This window comes from Pogona vitticeps, chromosome 5 (genome assembly GCF_051106095.1).
Source record: "Pogona vitticeps strain Pit_001003342236 chromosome 5, PviZW2.1, whole genome shotgun sequence".
Classification (NCBI taxonomy): Eukaryota; Metazoa; Chordata; class Lepidosauria; order Squamata; family Agamidae; genus Pogona; species Pogona vitticeps.
Genome location: NC_135787.1, coordinates 40,727,422 through 40,745,544, shown reverse-complemented (window position 1 = coordinate 40,745,544; position 18,123 = coordinate 40,727,422). Strand labels below are relative to the sequence as shown.

Here is an 18,123-nt window from a genome sequence, read left to right as displayed (position 1 = left end):
ATTACTTGTGTATTATTAAAAACTATAGTAATATAACCCTATCTATACAGGGAGAGATAAGAAAAAAGGTATCTGGATGGGGACAAATGCAACCGCTAGGTTGGCAGGAGCTGGGACAAGCGACGGGTGCTCACTCTGTTGCGTGGATTCGGTCTTATGACTGCTTGGTCTTCTGACCCTGCAGCACAGGCTTCTGCGGTTTAGCTCGCAGCGCCACCACGTCCCTCTAGACCCGGCTTTACCACCAAGGAGCGTCTAGTAACCTCTAAGCTGGTTTTGTAAATAATGGCTACTCCCCCCCCCGCCCCTCCAGTCTACCCTAGTGCTGGACAGCATAACCGGGCAGACAGACGAGAGCCAGGGGAGGACCCCCCCTCTCCGCCAATCCATGTCTCGGTTATGCATAATTTGACTAAACAACAAAAAAGACAGGTGGCTGGTGTACCATGGGAAGTCCAAGAGTATTTCTCATAAACTTGTTCTGCAAGATTTCTAGAGCTGATTCAGCTGATTTAGCTCCACCCAGATTTCTGCACTATTACTATATAACATCTGTCAACACCTTGACATCTGAGCGTTCAGCCTGGAGGCAGGAGGTGCAGCTTGGCCTATCCCAATTTGAAGAGACACTTTTTCAGCAGGCTGAGACAAAGAGGCAGTCCCGAAACCAGCAAAATCACTGAACTGGACAGGGGACATATTGTATTTGTCTTCAGCATGGAAGGGATTGTCATTCTTGAAATGGGCTCCTCAGCCACACTAGACACTGTTCCAAGACCTCTCTTCAGAGCACATTACTATAGTCTCTCAAGACTGAAGGATGCCTATTACTATATAACAAGTGAGTTACAACTTTGAAGATTTTAAACATGGGAATAACTAGGTGGCTAGATCTCTGGAACTAAATGGTGATTTTGCTACCTGACAGTCTAATGGTGTCCCAAATATTTTTTCCATGTGATATTTACATCAAAATTCAGCCCTAAATATCTGTATACACCATCCTGCTCTAACTGATAGCCATCCAAAATCATCTTCTGTTTCTGAGGCTTAATCTGAAACACTATGACTTTAGATTTGGTATTGTTGATAAATAACTTTTCCTCCTTACACATGGAACCATGGCTGATCAGCCAACCATTTAATGAGCCAAAAAGAAGGGGAGGTCAACCTTGTAATGATGGCATTAACACATAGATTTAAAAGAAATGATGCTAGAAGGCAACCCAGTTTGACTCTCCCACTGTTAGTGCACCACATGATGCAAATCTAATCTGTCTTGTATCATCTTGGTGCAAAAACTGGACAAGACACAGTAGGCTTTTATCAATGTTGGTTGAAGCCCACTTAGACCATAAATGGTCTCTATCTAGGAGGGCAAGTGCAGAAGAAAAATCAATAAAGGCTGCAAAGATCCTTTATTTCGGTCTTGTGTATACTTGAAAATGATATGGTTTAAAACAAAAGCTTGATTGATTGTATTAAAGTTGGCCTGTTCTTTGTTGTATTATACCATTTTCCTTTTCCCATTCTTGCAGCAATAGTAATGGGTGAAGATTTTAGTCTACATCAAGCAAGCTGATAGGTCTGTACAGTAGTTCTTAGGGTCTGTTGGGTCTCCTTTTTTAAAAGATGGGGATAACAATGCTTTTCAGAATTGGCCACTGAGAGAAACAGAGAATTCCATTGTTTTGTTTTGTCTTTTTTTGGCCCACTGGCAAGGACTAGCAAGGACAGTGCACAAAATTAACAATGCCTAAAACAATGAATTTCTGGCAGGATGAAAGCAATTATAAAGGTAGTGACAACCTGGTTTTCCAAAAATAATGAGCAGCACATTGAAACCCTTTTTTAAAAAAGGAGCATTCTAAACTCTAGGCTAGGTAAGCTTTGGGCTGACCCAGCATAATTTTTTGTACGTTTAAAAAGCTGGAGCACTGATAGTGAAGAAGATTCTTTTCAGTTGAGTTAGGGTTACTCTAGCAGAGAATTTGGGGAAAAAAAAACTCATTACAAAGTATTAGTTATTTTTAATGAATTACCTTATCCAATAAGGAAATATATTACCTCCCATATTTATCATAATGAAAAATAATTCATTTTGTATTGTAACGTTCTTCTTTATTTGTAACAGCAGCATCACAATACAGTTAATAGAATGCAATACAAAACTGGGCCCCTCCAAAGAATGTGAACTGAATGAATGTCCACTGGAAACAACCATGCTCTGCCATCTGATCCTTCTACTCCAGAAGCATCAATGTAAGGTGACTCATTGTGTCGCAACTTAACTTTTCAATTACTTCTAGAAATTGTGGAGGAGTAACCACAAAATGATAGGAAATTAATACTGCATGGTTCAATGATCTGTTGTGGGTGTTGAAGTAACAAAAAGATGAAATGAAGAAAAGTGTGTTTTGTTCCTAGCTTGTAGAATTCAGATTTTTTTTCTTAATTAACTAAAAAGTAACTTTGGTAAAATACCTGTGGCTCTTTACTTTTTAACAGTAACTTTTCAAGCTTTGTGTCATGGCAACATTATGAAGGAGATGCTCCCAATTTTCTTTGAAAATTACAACCCATACACTGACTAATTTACCCAAAGCCTAGATCCAGTTTTAATCCCAACTAGAATAAACCCACAGAAGCTATACATCTCAGATAAATCAACACTTGTGTCCCATTAATTAAACAGATCTTGTCTTGCTTGATTAACAACTGGATTTATCCTGCAGAATCCATCTGATACACTGAGAACTGTCAACACTGACATATTTTAGAAGTCTGGTTTTTTACCATCTCAGAGTGCCTGCTTTTTCATTGTTTTGCTGCTTCAGCTTATTTCTCTCACATTTACATTTTTAGAATTAGAAATTTTCTGCAAACACTGAGAAGATGGATAATCTTGTTATGGAATTTAATAACTGTATGACATTAGGGAGTAATAAATGCTTTAAAAATGAAATGTAAAAGGCAAATAAAGTTTAGACTGGAAAATGTGATTTTTGTGAGACAAGTCATCTGCAGTGCTGTGATATGCATATTATGCTGTCATTCCTCAGCAAAGAGAATTACATCCCTTTTGCCAAGCTCAGATATATGGACAGGATTTATCTATGTTGCTTGAAAAGGCTTCAACATTTTTTTAAAAAAAGACTGAGGTCTGAAAAGCTAGCATCAAACTCAGAAGGTTGTTGTCTGATAAAAGGATAAACTGGAATGGCTGTAGTGTGTTTGAAAACTGCATTGGAGGTTTTTGTTGTTTCTACAGATAATCTCCTTTCCTCGGTGCTACAAAAAACAGACTTTGTTGAAGGGTGGTATTTTCCTCTCACCCACCTCCAAATTAGGCAGGTTCAGAGTGTTTAGACCTACAGCAAAACAGCTGTTCTTTGAACTATTGTTCATATTTCAATTCCAATTAACAAAGTCGCTGGCTTCCTGCCCTTCACTGTGCACATATTGACAGGGCTGGCCCTTCTGAGGCAGCTGCCTCAGGCAGCACATTTTGGGTGTCACAAAAGAGCTACAAATTGCTAGCTATTTAATGTATTATTATTATATTGTATCCTGAAGAACTAATGAGAGATGCATGTGGAATACTTTGCCCTGTGTGTTGAAATAATTGGGCTGCATTTAGGTACAATATACCTCGAATTGAATGAGCGAGGTGTCATCATTTGCTGTTCTCAATCAGCCCTGCATACAGGCATGGTCTATGGCAGTGGTTCCTGACCTTGGGTAAGCCAGGTGTTCTTGGACTGCAACTCCGAGAAACCCCAGCAAACACAGCTGGTGGTGAAGGCTTCTGGAAATTGCAGTCCAAGAACACCTGGGTTTCCGAAAGTTGGGAACCACTGGTCTAGGGCACTGGTTCTTAACCTTGGGTTACTGAGGAGTTTTGGACTGCAACTCCCAGAAGCCTTCACCACCAACTGTGCTGGCTGAGGTTTCTGGGAGTTGCAGTTCAAAAACATCCGAGTAACAAAGGTTAAGAACCACTGGTCTAGGGCGGCAGTTCCCAACCTTATGTCCCCAGAAATCACCTAGACGCCTTCACCACTAGCTGTTCTGACCAGGATTTCTGGCAGTTGCAATCCAAGAATCTCTGGAGACTCAAGGTTGGAAATCATTGGTCTAGGACAGTGATGGTGAACCTTTTTGAGCCCGAGTGCCCAAACTGCAACAAAAAATCAACTTATTTATTTCAAAGTGCCAATACTGCAATTAAACCTGAATGCTGAGGTTTTAGTTTAGAAAAAAAAACAACTGCTCCTGCACTGCAATGGTTAAATTGCTTGTTTTCCCCCCCTCCCATGGGTGGTATTAACAATTAAATACTTACTGTTGGCACAAATCTGCCTTCCAGTGGGAGGGAGTTCCAAAGGCTGGGACAGTCTTTGAAACACAGCTGCATCTTTGATAGTGCAGGGATGGTGTTAAAATACTTGTATGTGTTTCAAACACTTAGGTTGTTTTCTCAATGAGCTCCTTATAATATCTTTTTCATGGCAAGGGCAAGAAAAAAAAGTCCAAAAAGAGGTTTTAAAAAAGGGTCATATGCTTCATTGTGTGACTGTGCCCATCCTTATTCATTTATTACTTTCATCCCCGCCCCCCCCCCCCCAGCTCAGGGCTTAGGAAAGTTCCTTTTGGTGCAAATGTTGGAAGATAACTTTTTGGAGCACCAGCCTAGAATCCTGTCAGAAGGCCAATGTGGAGAGATTTAACAATCAGAGGGATTGGTGACAAAGGATACATTAATAGGCCACAAATAAAATAAAATACAGTAATGCAAAATGCAAGCTTTTGTGAATGAATGAATTTATTTATTACGGTCAGGTGACCAGCTCATAAAACATATTTATGGTTAAAATATACAAAATGCAGTTTAGAAATATAAAATCAGTTCATAAAACATATTATGTGGTTAAAATACACAAAATGCAATTAAAAAAGGTGTAGAGCCAGTTCATAAAACATATTATTTGGTTAATATATGAATATTTCCTCCCTTCAGTTGTGGCCACATTTCTCTACGCTTGACAGTAAACCACCCTCATGTTAAAACCAGTCGACCTGTGAACCCTGGAGACTATAAGGGAGCGCTGTGCCATTGTTGCTGTACAAAATTTTGCTGCAGAGCATGTAATAAGGGAGTCTTGATCGGAAAGAAGTAGCCTGATGTTAAAATTGATCAGGTCTCCCTGGATATCTGAGAATGATTGGGCTCAAGAGGTTAGTGCATAGATCTCTTTTAAAAAGACAGTACAGTAAGACATGACCTACAGTTTCCACTTGGCCATCATTATATGGGCGCAGGCAAACCGAGATAGGTATACTGTATGTTGAAATCTTCCTTCCATGAGTTTAGAGGGTAAAACATTAAGTCTTTCTAATGTAAAGGCTCTTCTTGCCTTTGTTGACATTGTGCTCTTCAGATATGAAGATATTGTAAAGGCAATATTAGTAACAACACTGTATTTGCCCAACTGGCTCATATGCTCTTGAAGTTCTATGTCCCAGGTTCTTTGTTTGAGTGCAAGCTTTTGTGGATGAATCACATGATCAGAGGGACTGTTGACATCATCTTCAGGTCTCAGCCAATCCCAAGGGTGCTGCCTTGGGAACCCAACCCCACTCTCCTGGGTCTTTGTGACCTCACAGAGCCCCACCTCTCTGCTGGCAGATAAAAGGGGCTTGCTGGGCAGGGCAAGAGACCAGAAGGGAGGCCACTGGCCAGAGGGCAGTCAGGCAGAGAGAGTGGCAGTGCCTGCAGGGGACCCTGCCCTTCTGCCCAAGGCAGGTTCTCTCACTAAAGCAGATGAACTTGCTAAGTGGGCTTGTGATTTAACAGCTCATAGGAAGTCGGTGGACGTTGGCAGACAGAAGCTGGTGGAATCGCCCTGCGGAAGCTGGTGGAGGCCCCAAGGCGGAGGCCAGCAGAGGTTGGCGGATGAAGCCGGGGGACTTTAGCCTCCTGAAACCAGCTGGCAGAAGCTTGGTGGATATCAGTGGATGGAAGCCTGGGCGTGTGTGTGAATGACTGGTGGAGTGAAGGTATGTGTGTGTTGGGGGGTGGCTTGTGTGAGTGTGTGAATGTGTGTGTGAATGGGCTGGCTGGCGTTCCGTGGGGATGCTGCTGGGGCGTGTGTGTGACCCAAGCATTTGGAAACTGGTGGAGGCTGGCGTCAGAAGCGGAGTGGAAGAGATGAATGGGTGGATATTCTTGGTGGAAGCCAGTGGATGTTGGCAGGTGGAACTTTGGGATGAAGTTGCCAGAACATTGGTTGGTGGATACTCCTGGGTTGAAGCCAGTTGATGGCAGTGGACGAGCTCACTCCTTAGTTGTTGTTCTCTCTCTCTCTCTCTCTCTCTCTCTCTCTCTCTCTCTCTCTCTCTCTCTCTCTCTCATAGGGCCTGAAGTGTGTTCTTCCCCAGGGGGATGCGAGGGACCAGAAGGCAGGCGTCCTGCTGGAGCTGAACCAGGCCGTTTTCTCCGCTGAGGATACCCATTTAGCCTCTTTTCCAAAACCAATAAAAGAATTTTCTGGAACGGTTTTGAAGTGTTTTCTTGTTTGTCAGGGGTTGTCACGGGATTATCTTCCCCTTCCCCTCATTATATCTGGGGCCCAATGCCTGGGGTGGGTCTTTGTGAAGTCATGGTGTGGGGCCTTGTGATGTCACAGGAATTGGGAACATAATATTTCTCCATGCATGTGTGAGGGAGTGAGCTAGGCATTGTGGGTTCCCTGTCTGAGCTCCTAAGCAAGTATGTGTCGTGTTGGACAGACAAAGGAAGCCAGTCAGCCCTGGTGCCATTCGGAGAGGGTTGGAGTTGGGTACCTAAATACTACAGCCACCCCATAACAATAAATGAGACTCGCTCCTTCCCTTCCACCACTGCTCCTCATATTTGTTTGTCTGGCCTGGAGATTCAGGGGAGCCCAGCCATTTCCCGGCACAGCAGCTCATTCTCTGAGACCTGACAAGCCTCATCATCATCAACACCATGAGCACTCCATGAACAGCTCCTTGCAGAGTACAGGTGGGGAGAAAATATGCCACTTCCAAGAAGCTTCCTGTCCAACCTCTCACACCAGTGCCACAACTGAGGAAATGGAGATGGGCAATGATTTGGAGATGAGCGTACATTAAAATTCATGTGGATCCATGCCATGGATAGAAGGCAAAAATACACTGGTACTGCAAACTCTGCTACTTGAGGGCAGTGGCTGCCTCTGAGTGCCTAGTGCAGTGATGGTGAACCTTTTTTGAGCCCAAGTGCCCAAACTGCAACACAAAATCAACTTATTTATTTCAAAGTGCCAATACTGCAATTAAAACCTGAATGCTGAAGTTTAGAAAAAAAAAAACTGCTCCTGTACTGCAAGGGTTAACTGCTTGTTTCCCCCATGGGCGGTATTAACAAATAAATACTTACTGGTCTTCCAATCCCCATTTGGGCTAGACCGGTAATGGTCGCCATTGCACCCCTCTTCTAGACCACTGCACCATCAGAGGGGAGTGCCGAAATCTGGGATCGGAGGATGGGTAAGTATTTCTCTATGGCAACCTATGGCTCATGTGCCAACAGAGAGGGCTCTGTCTGCCAACTGTGGCACGTGTGCCATAGGTTCATCATCACTGGTCTAGGGCAACCTTTCTTAGTCTGCTGTCTTCCAGATGTTTTGGACTAAACCTCTCTGTCAGGCCCAGCCAACAAGTTCAATGGGTGGATGTAATGCCTGGTTATGTTGAAATATATTGTGACAGTAAATATACTGTTTGAAATGTATTTGTTGGTAATTATATGATGGAAGGGGTGACTGAGGGACATGGAATGTTGGTAAGAATGGTTCTTATTAGCTAGCAGATATTAGGAGAATGGAGTGTTGGTGAAGTATGTATGGTAATCTGGTATAGAGAGATTGGAATGAGGGTGGTTTTGGAGTTTGGGGAAGTAGTAGTCTGAGGGAGCAGCTAGAGAAAACAGAGTTTGAGGGGAAGAGGGGCGATAGAGAGTGTGAAGAACTTTGCTAAATGAATTTATAACTAAATAACATTATTTTGATTCTTATTTTGAGAAAACCTTATTCTATTAAAGCTTAATATGCTGAGCCTATTACTTGAGATGGGACATGGTGGCGCTGCGGGTTAAACCCCAGAAGCTTCTGTGCTGCGAGGGCAGAAGACCAGCAGTCGTAAGATCGAATCCACATGATGGAGTGAGCTCCCGTTGCTTGTCCCAGCTCCTGCCAACCTAGCAGTTCAAAAGCATGTAAATGCAAGTAGATAAATAGGTACCACCATGGTGGGAAGGTAATGGTGTTCCGTGTCTAGTCGTGCTGGCCACATGACCGCGGAAACTGTCTACGGACAAATCCTGGCTCTGTGGCTTGGAAATGGGGATGAGCACTGCGCCCTAGAGTCAGACACGACTGGACTAAATGTCAAGTGGAACCTTTACCTTTAGAAAAACAGGAAACATCTGAAAAATGATGGAGTTTCTGATATGGGAGAACTATTACTAAAAATTTCCTATGAAAATATAGAATGATGATGACATTGTATGGCTGCATAATATTACATCTACAAAAGAGCTTAAAAGCATAATGAGGTGTGATTTTTAATTTCTCAGACTAAATATTGACATGAGGACATTTTATCCAGTTAGGATAAATAAGACAGATTCAGACAAAAGCGGGAAAAACACACAGCTGTATCTATGTGTTCCAACACTTAATGTTGCTGGTGGGAAGAGATGTAGTATTTTTTTTTTTCAGCCAGAGTCCATTGTAAGGCATGCATGGGACAGCTTTTTTGTAGTGTCAGATTGTCTCCAGAAGCCAGCATGTGGTACTTTTCGGAGTACACTTTCCAGTATTTCCCCTCCTGATATGACCAGAGCACATGCTTATTAGGAAATTGTAGTCTCCCTCCCCACAAAATATTTTCTTCCATGCCATGTGTGAGCAAGCTGCATCGAGGCTGCCATAAGGGTCTGTCTGTCTGTCTGTCTGTCTGTCTGTCTGTCTGTCTGTCTATCTATCTATCTATCTGTCGGCAAGCCACTACTCTGGGCATTTCTCAGCACATAAAAGAACTGCTCACCCAACTCTACTCTGAGCCAAAAGCAAACATGTAATTCAAGCAACAAAGAAAAACCCTTATGGCAAAAGCTAAACGGAGTCATGTTGGGTCAACTTGTTGACCTCAGGGGGAAGATATTCTCAAAGGCCTTGGTTTTTGACAAGTTTTCTAAAGGTTAGGAAGGAGGACACCTGGCATACATCCAGCTTTTCTTGACTAAAGAGCCTTCTGTCAGGTTCTGTGCCTGTCTTTTGTCTAGAATATCTAGGCTTACTTCAGAGGCTATCTACTGTTCCTTCAGCAAACACTGGATGAACAGAATTCACTTTACTGAGCACAGGCACAGGCCCAGTGAAAACAATCAACAAACTGGCTAGTCACAGCAGGAATATCTACTTTGCTGTGTGGCACAGCTGAGACCTGTATTGCTGTTATACTCAAATACCAGACTGATCAAGTCTTTTAGATGTGGTGAAGAGACAAACATTTATGTGGTAGAAATGATGTGTGACGAAAAGAAACAGAGGGATAGCTGGGCTGGGTGATGGAGATATTTCTTAACTCACTGACCTTGTTGGACTTCAGAAAGTAAGCAGAATTGGGCCAGGTTAGCACTGGGATGAAAGACAATTAAGGATCTCCAGATCGGACTAGGAAAGAATTGTATCTGAAAACTCTGAACAACTACTGACAGCCATTGCTGACAAAATTGAGGTCCATAAAAACATGTTTCATACAGTATATCCCTATCTTCTGTGTATAGTGGGTTGCTTCTCTTTGAAAAGCAACCTTTTCCAGATTCAGAAATTAGCTTTCGCAACTCTTTCTATAAGCAATATCCCAAGAACATGGAGTTTTCCAGTGATTAGCTAAACAGGTTAAGATGTTTAGTGATAGCAATGAGTAGCTGCCTACTCACCTTTATGTAGGAGAATGCTTTAGCAGGAAGGGGTGGAGTCTGGAAGACATGTGACTACACGAACAAAACAAACACGTACCTGATGATTACTGATTCTTTTAATAGTTCTAGTTTTCACAGAAGTCGCAATGATAGTAGGTGCAAGGATATCCAGACAAAAATAAAAGCAGAAAGCAAAATTGTTGTGGCAGATTAAAGGCTTTTATATTTCACTGTGAGTTTTTTGTGGATACATCCCCTTAGTTGTATTAAAACGAAGAAAACCCACAGGCAATATATATCACATGTGGCAAAATATGTTTCTTTTCTTTTTAAATATTTTTGCCTGGATACAATCCTTTTAAGGCTTTGAAGATTAACTGTGGAAACCAAATTTTTAAAAAAAGGAAAAGAAAAGGTCCACAATATTTAACACAAAATGGAAAATCTGGCTCCTGGTCAACTATACTGATGCTACGTATTCCTAAATCTAGAGAGTATTTTCCACTCAGAAGTTAGGCAGCCAGCAAAGCATGTCTAAATGTAAAGAATGGAGTTGGTGAAGGTTTTTTTGTCTTGTGTCATCTGATAATCTGACTTAATATTCCAGCAATTTTCATGAGAGAAGAAAAAAAATCTTAGCTACACAAGTGTAAGAGATGATTTTGCAAACTCAAATAATATAATAATCATGATTGATTGAACTGGAACATTTTTAAGGGGGGGAAGCTCTTTTGATGTTGAGATTTTCACTCAGAAGAACTAGTGGAATCACCAGAACTGATCATATTGATGTCAGGACTAAATCTTTCTTCTGGAAGGTACTTCCTGTGTTCCAGTGGCATTCTACATTATACCCTCCCACCTTTATGTGAAACATGTACAGTATATTGAGAGAGGGTTGAAATGCAGATCCCAACTGTTCCCTCATCGTTTTATCTGTTAATTATGTAGTGGAAGTGTTCCTTTTACCATTCTGTCCATGTATTGCTGCAGTATTTTGTTAACAGAAGCACTTTGTTTACAAAGGTAACTAATTTGCTCTGTTGCTGCAAGGGTAAAAAACAACTTCAACTCAAAATGCGCTGTTTGGGGGAGGGGGAATAATTCAATCTTTCCTTCCCCATCATCTCCTCAGAATGGCCTGACAGCACATCTAGCTGCTACCTGTGATCCATGCGATACTGTGTGCTGTTGCTGCTGGAGTTTGAGTAATTAGCTGTGTTCCTGCCAACTTCTTCATTGTGGGTCACTGCTGCAGCCCCTGGTGTGTCGAAACAGCCTATCCAAGAGACTCAAAATGCTGTACTTGCTTTTTGCAGTTCTTCTCAAGCATGAGCTTGGCAGCCCTGAAAATTCACTGTGATTCCTCTTTGCTCAGGCATCCTAGAATGAACTCATACATCTATTATTTATTTAGGTATGCGTGATTGCTATTGTTTTAGTCTCCTAAGCAGAAACATCCAGGAAATCAAGACTGGATCTAAGAAGGACTTCTGAGAACTTGGCAAGGAAATCCTTCCAAGCTTTTGATATGAAGAATATGCTACTGTGTGATTGGGTCCTGGGAAGCAGTGTGAACTAGCCTATCACAGTAGTTTTGCCTCAAAAAGGAAGTTTGATGAAAGGTGTATGTGTAAAAAAAACAGCACTGTATTATATGGTACATAATACAAACCCTCTTATTATATTCTAGAATTGAGGATATATTAAATTTGGATGTATGATTAGGACTCATCTAGAATATTGTGTCCAGTTCTGGACATGGCACATTAAGAAAGATGCCCAAAACTGGAACAAGTTCAGAGGATGGCACTAATAAGAGGACTGGAAACCAAAGACCAACGAGGAAAGACTGAAAGAACTGAGCATGTTTAGCCTTGAGAAAAGAAGACTAATGGGAGATAGCATTTTTTCAAATACTTGAAAGGTACGAGTCATACAAAGGAGGGGCAGGATCTGTTCTCAATCATCTCAGAGTGCAGGACACATAACAATGGGCTCAACCTACAGGAAGCTAGATTTAGGCTAAATATCAGGAAAAACATCTTAACTATTACAGCAGTATGACAATGGAACCAGTTACCTTGGGAGGTGGTGAATGTTCCAACGCTGGAGGCATTCAAGAGAAAATTGGATAACCATCTGTCATATCTGTTTGATTTGCATTCTTGCATTGAGCAGAGGGTTAGACTCAATGGCCTTACAGGCCCCTTCCAACTCATTTATGCTATGATTATATGTATCATTAGAAGACTCACTAGGGAAGACAATAATGCCAAGAAAAGACAGAAGTAAAAGACAAGACCAGACACAAGATTAATTGACTCAATAATAGAAGCAGCGGCCTTTTTTTTTTTTTTTGGCAAGACCAGAGCAAGGCTGTTAATGACAAGACCTTGGGGATGTGAGTAATTCATAGGGTTGCCATAAAGTCAGAGGTGTCTTGATGGCACATAGGAACAACAGAAAATTAAAGGCAGCCGTACTTGATAATTTATCTGCCACACTCAACAGCATGTTTGCCTGCAGCTGAGCAGATCCAGTTGCTGTTGCTTTTAAAGGCTCTGAGAAATGCAGGTCATAAAAACAATCTGAACAGTAATAAAAATAGAGAGTAGTATCTGTAGCAGCCAAGTTACAATGTCTAATCCCAATGCTGCTTCTTGTCACCCTACGAGCAGCCTCAGCCATTTTGACTGCTGCAGTAGAACAGAACATTGCACATCTCCATGAGATGGTATCAAGTTATGTTTAGAAAATTGCATGATACCTCTTCTAGTCCCAAATAATCAAAATGAAATAATAATAAATGAAATCGACGATGTACTTTATTTTTATGACACAAAAGCAGCTGACTGTAGTGGTTGCCTCATGCTCCTTAATGATAGGGCCACTTCTTTCTCTTTTCAGTGAGAAAGTAACAGGAATGCTCAGTCCCCCTTAAAACATGGTGTAATGCCCCCAAAACACTTGAGAGTGTTTTGCAAAAAACAAAAAAAACAAAAAAGTCTCCCTGAAAAATTTAAACTTCAGGTTGTTGGGGACAATATTTAGGCCTCAGGGAAAGCCATCCAATATGTGGCACATCGATCACATGATAGCTACCCAAATCTAAATTCTGAGATGAATAAGATACTGTTTGAACCCTCCAGATTGTGATTAGTGAAGCAAATGGATGAATGAAGTAAAAGGTCAAAAGCAGTATGGATTTGGCTTAAGTTCAGGTATGCAGCTCTTCTAAGCAGCTCCAACATTAGTGTCAAGCCAACGCCTGCTTTGTGGCTTCAGTCTTGTCAGGACTGTTTGACACAGGCATGTCAAACAGCATCTGAAGTGTTGCCATTTTTAAAATATAATTATATCACTTACTGCAAATTCCTGAGTCAAAAAGCAAACTATACACTTATAAACTGTTGTCCAGATCCACACAAGGTTTCTCTCGAAGCCAATCCATGAGTTAATAAACATGAGTTAATGTCAATTGATTTTACCTAGAGTCCCACCTGAAATGTATTCCCTACTTTGTAGTTCTGCTTTATGTCAGCTGAGGACCTGATGAGTTTCAGCCAATGAAAGGAGAGATCTGCTGAGTTGCAGCCAGCCTTTCTATTTTCATAAATGTAGACCCACAATAATTTTTCCATCCCTGTATACAGTACATTGCTAGGTGTAATGTTACCAGCCCATCTTACAGTGATTAATTCAATCTGCAATCTCCATCTTGAGGTACCCTGTCTGGTGCAATGGATAGAATAATGGACTAGGTCTCAGGAGACCTGGGTTCAAATAGCCACTCAGCCACGAAAACTCATGAGAGGTATTGCGGCACTGGTAAATCATTCCTTAAATATCTAATTACCCTGAAAACTCCAAGTCAATGTGAAGTGACAGCACATAACATATACCTCTGTCTTGGGACGGGGTTTAACCAGAAGACTAACACATTGATGGGCCTAATTGGACTTTTTTTGGGGTGTGTGTGTGCTCGCCAGTCCCATCTTCTAAAACATTTCTGTAAAATTTGCAACTTCTTTCTTTCTTTCTTTCTTTCTTTCTTTCTTTCTTTCTTTCTTTCTTTCTTTCTTTCTTTCTTTCTTTCTTTCTTTCTTTCTTTCTTTCTTTCTTTCTTTCTGTGACAACCTGGCCTGATAAACTCAAAAACTTGCATAACATTTATGGTATTTTAGTTGGCATTGCTCAACTCTGAATTTTATCTTCTTATACCATTCTAGTCCCCCACCCCCACCCCACAACTACATATATTACTTGCTGAAACGTGTGGCATATCGCTCCTCCCATTATATAACATTTAATTCCAAATAATGAATCACTTTGAAGATCCCTCTGCCAGTTTTTTTGTATTGAAATTGAAGAACAGATTTTCTCCTCTTTTTATTTTGAGAACAAAACCAGCCTCTCAGACAGACAGCATTCACAGAATTAGCTGCTGATGCGTAAGGCTCTTATGCAAATTAGGAGAACTCATAGGACTGTGGTTCAATTCAAAATAAACCAAAGGCCTTTGAATTTCATGCAACTGGAGCAAAAAAAAAAGCATTATCTTAAGGGTATAAATATTAAAGGGAATGAAAGCAAAATAAATGCAGTGGAACATTTCTTAAATAAAGAATGGTAATGGAAATCAGAGACATCTCTTACCTTGTTAAGACAACCCTTATAGTCGTGTGTCCAGAGCTGAGCTTTAAGTGTGTGCTTTGAAAGTAAAGGTCAGGAGTACATGGAAATGGCACATCTTATCAGAACTCCTTCAAATCACCAAAAGAAAATGGCTCTGCAGACTGTCGTTAATTGGACTTAAGAAAAACCAGAGCAATGCAATGTCATTTCAAGCTGCTCAGCTTATGCACCTTCTGTTTTCTTTGTCCAAATTTGTTTTTAAATAGTAAAGTAAATTGAGTGGTTGAAAGAGAATAGAAAAGATCAGGCCTTATAGATATCTATGGTACAGAATTGGAACTGTAAATAAAGGAAAGCAACAAGAATGGCACAAAGGTTTGTTTCATGCATAGTATCAGGATTATGCATTCTCCTTTCTCCCCTCCCCTCCATTTCCTTCCCAGACCTTTCAAAGCAAGGCTCTGAAAGATTTCTAACCTGAACAGTTATTATTATCAATCAATGTAGAACGGTGGTCTTCTTCCTCTTCTTCTTTTCCTTGACAAGGAATTCATTCTTAGCACCATCATGTCTTTGGAGATCAACTTCTTAATTTTTGTAATTAAAAAACTGGTGGTAGAAATGTGGTTGCAACCTACTTTAGATCAGACATTGACCCATTTGTCAGTCCTGCCCTACCAATGGAATATTAGTTGTGTCCATGATTGTGGGGTGTTTTTTTTTTTACCCTAAGAGCTGTTTATACATGGGAAAATTCATTGATGATTTCATCAGTTGATGGATGAAGCAAGAAGCCAAAGTATACAGAGTTTAGAGTACTACATTGCACTTTCACTCATTCTGCCAAGCACCTACCCACCTACCTACTAGCTACCCAGCCTGCCTGCCTCTCTCTCTCTTTCACTCTCTCTCTCTCTCTCTCTCTCTCTCTCTCTCTCTCACACACACACACACACACACACACACACACACACACACAGAGAGAGAGAGAGAGAGGAGAACAGAAGCAATTTTCTGAGGTGTTTTGTAGACTAAGAATAGATCTGTAGTTTTGAGAGCAGAGCCTGATAACAGATAATGAGGTAACAGGTTATAGTAAGTAATGAATTCCCTGCAATTAATTTCATTCAGCTGTGCTTTTAGTTATTGGAGCAAAAATAACATTAATTTATATAGTGACTGAGCACAGTAAGTCACAACTCTGATCCAGAGACCTGGATAAATGGAGGGTCATTCTTTGGGACAAAGGTTTACCACTCTGAGTACGATAATGATAATCATGTGCAAACAAGTCAATTCTGATTTATGACAACCCTCTTCAGGGTTTTCTAGGCAGAGAACACTCAGAAGTGGTCTACCATTCCCTTCTTCTACGGGCATCTTGAGACTGTGCAGTTTGCACAAGAATCAGACTCCCAACCTCTGGCTCTGTAGCCAGATACATAAGTTATCCAGCCAACATTTCCGTAAATAAAAGTGTAACTGATTACTATTTTAAAAGTAGCTTGTAGTGCTTTGACCTGGATACACAGAGAGTCATTCCTTGGGCCAAAGGTTTACCACTCTGAGTATACTCTTGCTGTCCATATTCCAAGTATAAATAACAATAAGCTCTGTGCAGCAAATGTCTGACTAAGAAAAAGGCTGTTTCCTGTGTTCTTAATTACCAAAATATTCATTGCAGGCGGTCCCCAGTACAAGCATTCCATATCCTCTCTTGAAAGTGAATCTCCATTCACCACTGGGCTGCTTAGTACAGGCTGACCTGTACGAAGAGCTAAAAATGTAACCACTGTCCAAACAAGGAAAACAGATGTGTCAGCAGCATTTGTGGGTCTGACCAGTTGCTACGAGATCATAAAAGACAGTCCAAAAGTTATCAAAAGAATTCAGGATTCAAGATGATACAAGCTGGAACTGACAGCTCGAAGTATTTGTAAAACCCACCATGATGCCTGTCCCCCTGACCTTGGGATTTAAGTTCAAAATATATTGGAATGGTGTTTCCTGGAACAAATGATTGGTAATAATCATTTATTCAAAGGGCAGGGTTTGTGATGCCAAGAAATCTTTTAAAAAGAGACAGAGAGAGATACAAAAATAATTATATGCAGTTATGCATAACTACATGGCACAAATGAAAAGTGGCTCAGATCATTTCTCTTTTGTGCATTAAACTTTGAGGCAAACATTTCTATTCCATACTTTGAAAGGATTTAAAGCTTTCTTTACTGTGTATTAAATTCTAGAATTAATTATTAACACCACAAATGTTTGCTGACCCTGATTTTCAGCAGCTTACAACATGATGTGAATTGTCAACATCCTGTTGATACTACTGTTGTAGTGCTTCCTAATCTTGGGTACCCAGATGTTCTTGGACTACAACTCCAAAAAATCCTGGCTACCACACCAATTGGTGAAGGTTTTGAGGAGTTTTAGTGCAAAACATTTGGAGATGAAAGACTGGGAACTATTGGAGCATGTGCAGGCAAGCGTGACAGATAGAATAGGATAAAAACTGTTAAAGGGCCACTTTGTGTAATAGGGCATGGTGTGGTGTAGCATATATATGATACAGAGTGCCCTCACATCCTCCATTTTTGCCTGCTGGACATGGTGAGGATACAAAGTTCAACAGCCCTCTTGATCCAGAAGACGAGCTAATACTAGGGATCTGCGTGAATTTTATCATGTATACAGTGCTATGGTATGATGTAACACAGGCATGGACAGTTTTGACATGTCTAAGGTCAACTTTTCTGCCCTCAGGATCTTCTGAGGGCCACACACACCTCCAAAAATTCAAAAAAGTTAAAAACAAAAGACGAAACAGACCTGGAATCACCAAGAAGTCTACTTCTCATTTTGAAAATTGCATGTTTGTATGTGTTATTTTATTTAATGATTTCACCTCCTGTTACATTGTGCAGCCCCCCTGCCACTGGCAATCTATTTAAAGGTGAATTGCAGTTCTTGTGAGTTTGTCAGAGTGGCAATTTTTCTTAGGGAAATCAGTAGAAAGTCCAGGAGAATCTAGGGGTGGGTAAGATGTAATCAAAATACAGTGCTTGCTCAGACTCGGTGCCATTCCTGACAATGGCATAATATAAACCAAAAAGAGGGCTTATGTCAAAACCTCCCATTGACTACCCAATGCTGAGCTATGAATGAATATCTTCTTATCTACTATGTGAGAGCTAGGCAGTTATTTACATGGCACTCTTAGTCCATGCAGCATTCCCTCTTATTGGCACTGGCACTTTTCTATCTCATAGATACCTAAGGAAAGATTGATCTCGAAGAGGACTATATTCCAGATCTTCTTGTGCCACACTCTGAGACATGCCCCATATCTGAAATACCACAATACCATGCCTATCAAAATTTGTGACTTTTGATATTTCCATCAATATGTCTGTTTCCACACATGCTCAGACCTATTTCTTTCTCTCTTTTTAAAGTTTGATTTTGTTTCTCACATTTAGTTG

The 18,123-nt window shown here is 40.8% G+C and overlaps 1 long non-coding RNA gene across 1 annotated transcript; it reads left to right on the top strand.

Annotated features, from left to right (window-relative positions):
* The first annotated feature begins 451 nt into the window (after nucleotides 1-451).
* Nucleotides 452-7,349, top strand: LOC140707778 (uncharacterized). Its single transcript, XR_012087957.2, has 2 exons — nucleotides 452-2,267; nucleotides 6,418-7,349. It is a non-coding gene; the product is annotated as an uncharacterized LOC140707778 (long non-coding RNA).
* Nucleotides 7,350-18,123: the final 10,774 nt, after the last annotated feature.